This window comes from Pararge aegeria, chromosome 11, assembly GCF_905163445.1.
Source record: "Pararge aegeria chromosome 11, ilParAegt1.1, whole genome shotgun sequence".
NCBI classification, from domain to species: domain Eukaryota; kingdom Metazoa; phylum Arthropoda; class Insecta; order Lepidoptera; family Nymphalidae; genus Pararge; species Pararge aegeria.
In genome coordinates, this window is record NC_053190.1 from 5,313,929 (window position 1) to 5,323,292 (window position 9,364).

Sequence of the window (9,364 nt, forward strand, 5' to 3'; positions counted from 1 at the left end):
TCAGTTGTCAAATTGGATGATCCAATGCCATAGAAAAGTTATCGACTTCGAACAACATTATTAATACAATCTATTGAGCAAATAGGCCTCAGCACCCTTACGTAATATACTCCAGAACAATTTATATTCTTACAAGCAAATTTTTCGGTAGCTTACTAACCTTCATTGTCATAATATTTTTACGTAGGGTAAGGGAAGTTAAATTTCTTCAGAATATGAATAGATACGGTGTATGAAACGTAACATAATTTTGAAGAATCATTGACATGTTCGAAGATAAATTACTTTTAGGTTACTCTCTAAGGGAAGAGCTTTCTCTCTGTGTTTTAGTCTGTTAGATACAACTATTTGAGATTGGACTCTATCTATACAAATTAATGCAATTAAAATGTATCTGACGTTAGTAAAATATCTGCCTCTTACTTAGCTTATATTTTAACCACAAACTGTGTGAAACAATCAGACACCCGCGTTATTGTCTCTCAATTTGTTTTTCTATCCCGTTTGTCCTGAATGATCTCTGGTACATTTTCAACAGCCGATTTGTGCAGTGTGCAGCAACCCTGCTTTTGGGTACAAGGCTGTGGGTTCGATTCCCACAACTGGAAAATTTTTGTGTGATGAACATGAATGTTTTTCAGTGTCTGGGTGTTTATATGTTTACTATAAGTATGTTATTCATAAAAATACCCATTACACAAGCTACGCTAATAGGGCTACATGGCGATGTGTGTATTGTAGTAAAACTAATTCATTTCCAGGGAATAGATTTGGTAAGGAGTAATAACAACTAATATTTACGGGAAAGCCTTTCTTGTTTCGGGAAACTTTCCTAGTTGTAAGTAAGGTTACTTAGCAGAGAGTGTTCTAGAACATTTATTTTATGGGTTTATTATAACTTCCTGCATTTGTATAGTGAAACAATGTAGATATAATGTATCTAATCAATATTATCTGTGATAGGTACTTACTATTATTTAAATTGTAAAATAGTATAATCAAAATAGATTTGATTTGTATACCTATTAGATTGTGCTGGAATGTACTTTTAACAATCGACGCAAAAACGATGGACGTTAGTTAGTGTGTTCATTCGTCATTGTAGCTGCGGCCGAACGGATGAATCGATTTTGATTTTGTTTTATTCTTTGAAAGGTTAGCTGGGAGTGTTCTGAACTATGTTTGTAAATCGGTTGAAGATAGCCACCACAAAACGGCGAAATACATTTTTCACAACTTGCTCACTTTGGTTATCAAATAAAAGGTCTTGACTTGTAGAACAATGTACACGACATTGAAAGGGGGGGGCTTTTAAATTTTAATAATTATTGTAAAACAATGTATTATGACCCATAATTGTAGCAAAAAAGTTATTATTATTATTGTACTGAAAGTACAAAGTCCTCAAAGTCGTAAATCGGTTCAGAGCAACATTGCTTAACCAGCATTTACGCCTGACTTGAGCCATCGTAACTGGTCACACTCACGCCACTCCGCAGGTATCTTCATCCTACCTTATAAATGCAAAAAAACGTACTTAATTATTTTTGAATAGGTATTAGAAAACCTACTCACATCTAATCTCGCTCGAATCACGTATTACGGTACGACTGGTGATTTAATTTGTGCGCAAAATCCTTACCGGGTACGTAGGCACATATAATATGTACATAAAAAGGGGTGACTCTACCTGTGTCAGATAGCTAGGTAATTATTTATTTTCATCTCTCCCATCGATTTGGGTTAAGTAGAGGTCGTGATTGGAACGAGAGGGTTTTAAAATTGTTTATTTTTAGCCCTCGTCTCCAAAAAGTGGCGTTACATGGAATAGCTCGAATAAGTTTATATTGAAATAATTGTAATAAAGACTTTTATTATTATTATTATTATTTAACTCTTTATTTGTACACCACAATGAAGTTAGGAAAATAAGAAAACAAAAGAAATACAAAGACAGAAGTAGAATACAAAAGGCGGCCTTATCGCTAAGTAGCCATCTCTGCCAGGCAACCTTTGGATTAGGACAAGATGAGAGAGAGCGGACAGGTGGTGTAAAATTATTATAAACGTACATTCAAATAGCTAAATACAAAAACATAAACAAAATTGCACAAATAAGAAAAATATAATAAATAAATATAAAATAATAAACTAATATATACTCAATCATACATATATGAACATATAGATAATAAAAATAAACATAATCAAGGTATAATAAATGTCGTCATTATTGTGCAAGATAATATGCTTTAATATATAACTTTATATAACTTTTTTTACTTTTTTTATATAACTTTTAATATAGCACGGAGGAAATCTTTTATCTGATGTTTATGATTTACGAGATATTCTCCATAATGGTTGAAAACCTGTGTGAGCCTAGTGGGTAAGGGTTCGCTTAAGGAAACATCGCGAGGCAATGACCGTATTTAATCGTTATATGACCTCTCTTAAATTTAAATCATGAGAACTTTAAAGTAGTGCGCAACCGAGTTCAGTATGTTCCGTATTTGAATCTTTAATCTAACTTTTTTTTATTATAGTAATTGTTAGAAAAAGCAGATGGCCCTTCTTATGGAAAGTTGTATCGCTATGAAACAGAGCAACACTTTTTAGAGAATACAAGGAACACGTCCTACAAACTATCCATTACACCGGTAACCACGCCCTTCAGACTGGAACACAACTATGCTGCTTAGCGGCAGAAATAGGAGCATAGCAAGTTAAGGTTAATTTTCATAATTTGTCATTGATTTCCGCAAAGTAACGCCTTATTCTATACGATATCTCAGAAATAGGCATGGCTTACTTCTCCGGCCGATCTCTGTTACAAAAGGTCTAGTACTACTATAGTTATTCTGATATAACTTTGGCATTTTCCCAGGTTTCGTTCTCTGACAATATAGAAAAATAAGTGTTTAATTTTTTTTTTGTCTGACACATACATGTTTATTACAGTTTTATTGATTTTGATATTCAATATGTCCTAATGTAATACGAATGGTATAAATTTAATTCCGACGTTAAAATCTTTTAACGTAGTCTGTTTCATGTGGTAGGTATATATTACCGGTACGGAAGGGTTGTTTATTTATTTATTCGCTGTCAGGCTGCTAATTATTTATTTTCGTTTGACCTGTCCATTCAGGTAACGTCACTGCTTCATTTGAGACGGGAGGGTCGTGAATATTTTGTTTGTAGGTAATTTTACATACCAATGTCATATATTTTTCATCTGTTTTCCTGTTTGTCTAACTACCTTCGGTTCGGGTTACAATCCTGGGACGGGTCACAATTTTTTGGGTATCGAAGGTTCTGTTAACTAATTCTCAGCACTTTACAGAAATTTAGAGGGCCCAGTACGGTTGATAGATACACGATCACTATGGGTCTAGATGACGATGTTTGTATTGTTAATAACATACACACATCAGCATGTAGAAAGTGGTGAGAGCTCATGGAGCTTGATTTCACTTTCCGGGGGCCCCTTTTTGAATCCCAGCACGCACCTCCAACTTTTGAAACTGCGAATGCAGAATTATGTGCGTTTTTATTTAAAACGCACATGGTGAAGGAAAACGTCGTGAGGAAACCTGCATGCCTGAGAGTTCTCCATGACGTTCTCAATCCGCACTTGGCCAGCGTGGTCTACTACGGCCGAAACCCTTTTCATACTGATAGGAGACCCGAGCCCTGTAGTGGACCGGTTATGGGTTTATGATAATGAGGATGGGGCAATAATTCATTTTGTAACTATAGTGAAGCTCCAAGATAAATATTTAAAATGCATTTAAAATTTCGAAACTGGCAGAACTTAACCTGCATCTCTCCGGCAATCGCAGCCTGAGTGCTTTGGCAATTATGCCATGGTTCTTATACCACTGATGCCGAAATAACCATATGCCCTTTTACTTTTAGCATCTGCAATAATATATACCAATAAAATAATATATAGGTACTACGGTAAAACACTCATTGCCATCCAGCCCCAAAGTAAGCGTAGCTTGACAAACATGACCGATAATTATTTTTATGAACAATATACGTAAATACTTATAATATGACACATCATCATCAATCATAAACACTCAAATCGCTCAAATGCCCTCATGTTCACTTCACTTGGACTCAGAAAGCAGGGTCTCTGCTCACATTCTATTCTTTTCGCACAATACCCTAAAAAATTATGGTACTATAAACTGGTATTATAACGAAATTCGTTAATAGATACAGTGATTTTTACTATCGTCGGACAGTTACAAACTCTGATTATCCGATCTAGAATAATATTCAAAATAGTGAAAGTATAAAAAATATAGTATAGTTAAGTGATAAGAAGTTAAAACAGTAATTTTTCATTTAGAATATTGGAAGCAGCTCATCAAACTAAGTTCCTATTTAAAAAAAATACTACTACTTGAAACGACCGCAATTAATTGAATTGATACTGCTGCACCGCGCCGTTTGCGCTAGATTTAGGATGATTATTGTTTATCAAAATGTTAAATCGTTTTATTATAATATTTCGTTATGTTTATATGAAATAAATAGTACTCATTGGACAGAACAAGTCACTGCTGTGACCTGATCTGACGTGACGAAAAAAATGCATCGTGCCACTTATAGCAAAATGGCAAGCGCACTTCCTATTACCTACTACGAGGATTTATTTTCGTATCGACGCGACAGTATTCCAGTGCCCAGTGTTCCAGAAGTTAATTAATCAGAGGCAGGTGTGGCGTTACGTTACCCTCAGGTAAATCACCTTCTTTAATTAAAAATTCCTTACCTTAAAGTCTTTCGTAATAAAAATCCTATGAGTGTACTCGGTGGATATACTGAGCTCCATTGAAGAAATAGACAAATAAACTTCTCTTTCCAGTATAGCCCAGTTGTTTAGTAGTTTTCCTTGAAAGTTTACCGGAAATTTTGTAAATTGGCATTTTCAACGTGCGCTTTTTACTTTTCTCTTTGCTCACATCTTAGCTTGAAAACATAAAATAGGTAATAGTTAGAACAATAAATTACAGCGAAGTTTTCATCGTTTAAGTAAATATTGATATTTTAATAAGATTCTTCAACAACCTTACTTCGAACTACTTAAAACGTAGTTGGTGGTCTATCATAAAATTTGCTCTACCCCCGCGATCGTAACGTTATGTTATACTGGCCACGCGAATATCTTACTCCAATTCACTTAACTTCCAATAGGGCAGGATTTATCTACTTAAGTTTTTTTCAATAATAAAATTATTCTTTTTGGTAAAGATTAATAGTATATGCTAAAAATAAAACTCTACTATCACATTTTCATTTTAAATATTTATCTGACATAAAATGTGTTATGGTGCGTAATTTTTTAGAAATAGGTTGTGAATGAAACATCAGAAACGTTTTCCTCCAGCCATCATTTTAGACTGTAATGTTATGAATATGTTGCTGATAGTGTAAGAATTATTAAAATCGGTTCAGTGGTTTCAACGTTTAGCGATTACAAATCTTTGTGTTTTATAATATTATAAGCTATAAAATAGTATAATAAAAATATAAATGAAAATAAAGGGAAAGGAAAGGAACAAAAATACTTTTCTTACAAAATAAACTGAACCTTTATTACGTAAAGGGTTTATTGAATAAACTGTCCGATCGCCGGTCGTAGAAAAAGGATGTGTACCTTTTATTGACGTGTTGGGACTGATCTTGTGATAACAAGGGATGCTTCAAAGATGCTCTCGATTGTTGCGCAGATATAAATAAACTACTTACAGTTTAGAAGGACTTTCTTTGAATTATAGGAATTATCCCTCGACTTTAGAAAAAAAATGCATTGATTTTTCTATCCTAAAATACTTTAATTATTGATATGTTTGTTTTACCATCGGTTCAGAAGGCAGATTGTAGAGCCGATAAGAAACTCAGCAGATTGCTCTTTTAAAAACATCATTTTACAGTTACAATCTTTAGAATTTTATATTTTCTGAGAGATGAGAGCGAAGCCTGCTTACAAGCAGCCATGTCGTTAAAAAGTTCATCAATCGTACAATAACCACGCTTTATTAAATGTGTTTTAGCACATTGTTTAAACTTATGCGTTGGTAGGTCCATAATTACCTTTATACCTACCATTTCTGGGTTCGGTTCTGGACACTTTTTGGACTCGAATTAGCAGATTCGGAATTAGGCAAAATTGCTATATGGCAGTAATACACAAAAAAATCAATAGCTAATAACACTGGCGGCTGGGTTTAAAGCCAAGATCAAAGCCAGTTTACTTTAGCGTCATAAAGATTCCCACGAGAACTCTCAATGTTTTTAAGTAAACTAAAAAGTTAGTATAAAATACGAAGAAAACAATAAAAACTATCAGCGTTTTTGTTTTTAATTAAAAACTCAATAAATAATACGGAAAAATAATAAAGATAAAACTGAAATCAACTGAAACAACAATTTTTGCCATAATTAGCCGAAACAGGATACTCGGTCAGACACTCATAGCAACTTAATTGAGGGGAACAAGATACGAACAGAATCGGAGTAAAAGCTCTACGCATGATAGCTTTTGACAAATAACCTGCCCTGATCATTAATTCTTCACCGTAGCTGCCATTAACCGGGTCTATTCGATATCGGAAGCTATGTTTTAACATTAATGAGTAGGTCCCAAATTACTGAGCGCAATAAAATCTCTTGTTCTGTGTACGTGAATCTGCGCACTCAAGTTTTTAAGTTTAATGTTGTTTAATCACCCTGGAGCATGATCAGTCCAGTTTTTAATCTGCAAATTAAAAAGTTATTGATATGTTGAATAATTTTTTAACTTTTCACTAGTTAGTTAGTTATTCTGAGTCAGTTAATAGAGTCATTATGAACAGGAATTGCAAAAATAAACTTGCAATAACTCGGTACCTGCTGAGAACTTTCTTTTCAATAATACTTGCAAGTGGACAACGGAATCTTAAATTTCCTTTTTATTCGATTATATTAAAAGGATTGAAGCGTAAACTTCTTATAAAGCAATACAACTCCACTTAGTTTTATTTTCTTGCGTTCTGCCGAATAATCACAGCAGTTATAAAACAATTTTGGGAAAGGAATTCTGAAATGAACATTTACAAACCATTACAGAGAAATTTGGAATGAGTGGAAGAGAAAAATTGTAAAAATCTTTTCTGGAGGTAAATTCATTCATTATTCATCATAGCGTACTAAATTAAGTTAGACTACATTCTTGTGCTGAATTCTGTCGTTTAGTTACTCAAAGGAATTTGTCTTCATAATTCATTTAATGGTTAAGCGGTGAATTTATTTTGAGCGGGATTTATAACAAATAACTAATTTAGGCAATAGGGCCCGACCGAAAAAGTCAACCTTACTGGGATTTTCCTAGTTTAGTAGCAATTTATGCTATCAATAATAAAAAGGAGTCAAGCACTTTCAGTGGAAAATAAAAATACAAGAAGAAATAAACGAAGCAGTGGTACACACATGCTTGTATCCATTATCATCAATTTCCAAACTAATAATAAAAATGAAATGAATGAAAACATTTAAACATATTCATTAAATCAAATCAAACTGTGAATTTCCGACTGTGGTGACCCAGTCAACGTTGGGGTTATATAATAACCTCGGGTTGGAATAATAACCTCGCACCGAAAACGCTTCGTTGGTCAACCCCCTGAGGTGGATAAACGACATCAAACGATTCGGTGGGAGCCACTACAAAATACCTATATTGCTCGATGGACTTCAATTTTTTGAGGTGTTGATTATCCTAATAAATATAAAGTATAGGTAACGAATTAAAAATTTGACAGCCGATTGGTGCAATGGACAGCGATCCTGCTTTCTGAGTTTTTGGGTCTTTGGGTTCCCACAACTCAATCAGTGTATTGGTGTTTATCTGAATATTATAAGTCTTTATGTATATTGTTTATAAAAAATACTCATCATTTATTTTATTATCCATACTAAAAGCTACGCTTACTTTGAAGTAGGCGATGTGTATCGCCGTAGAAAAAAAATTTGAAATGTGTATCGCCGTAGAAAAAAAATTTGAATATGCATTATTCTGTAAAGAGTTCTGTATCATAGTGATTCAATCTAACTAGATCTAAGTTAGGTTAGGCAGTTAGGTTAGGGCATTTAAACAGCGAATTCCAAAATCCTAATCTTCAGGCTTTTAACTTCCCACTCCTGAGCTCTCTCTCACAGGAGAGCATTAACTCAGTGCTCCAACGCTGGTTGGCGCGCTTTGACGGTTATTATCACATGTCACATGCAACGTGGGACCTAAAGATTGTAAAAGTATAAAGCTATTCAGCAGGTAAAAAGAGACATTAGTCTTACTACACGCAATCTACTTATTAAGTTATAAACCAAGTGTCCATTGAATAAAATATTCGATTACGAAAATGGAATTCTTGCGTTCCCTTTATTGACGTGTTGGGACTTACCTAACGATAACATTTCGTTTTTCTGGACCAACTTTTCGTTCTTGATTATATATTACGAGCCTCATATTATGTTAGGGTTTTTCACATACGCAGTCCCTCATGGTACATTACACATTTGTAATTCTGGGAATTACGGGAATGGTTAAGGAATGCATCACTGTCATGCCCTTGTTCTGAATCGTAATATGATAAAGAAGATACTTTAGCTATTGTGGTCATGATCGATATCGTTTTACACGTACGAACGTGGTAATCTCTAGAACTAAGCGGTGATAGCCCAGTGGTTAAGACTTCAGCTTCACTTTCTAATGCCTAAAGGCTATGTTCTAATACCAATACGCACCACTAACTTTTCTAGGTAATGTGCGTTATAAGCAATTAAAGTATACCTTACTTCAACGGTGAAGGAAAACATCGTGAGGAAACCTGCATGCCTGAGAGTTTTCTACAATGTTCTTAAAGGCATGTGGAGTCCACCAATCTGCACTGGCCCAGCGTGATGCATCTCTAAAACTACGAGTTTAATTTGAAAAATCGTTAAGGCTATTTAACGATTTAACATGCTACGTAAGAACGGGTGATTCAACTCGGTTGGTCGGGGTATATCAGAATATACCCCGATTCAGACAGAAGTATGTATGTATGACGTATATTATGACAGAAGATGTTCGCGGATGAAGTCGTGGAGATCTGCTAGTAATATAAAATACTAATAGTGAAGTAGGTAAATATTAAAATACTAAATAAAACAATAACACTACTTTAGATAAAACTTGTAGGGAGGACTGATCTAATAACGATTGTCTTTTTCATACCAGCAACCTACTCCTACTAATATTATAAATGCGAAACTTTATATGGATAGATGGATGAATGTTTTTTACTCTTTCGCGGAAAACTGCAAC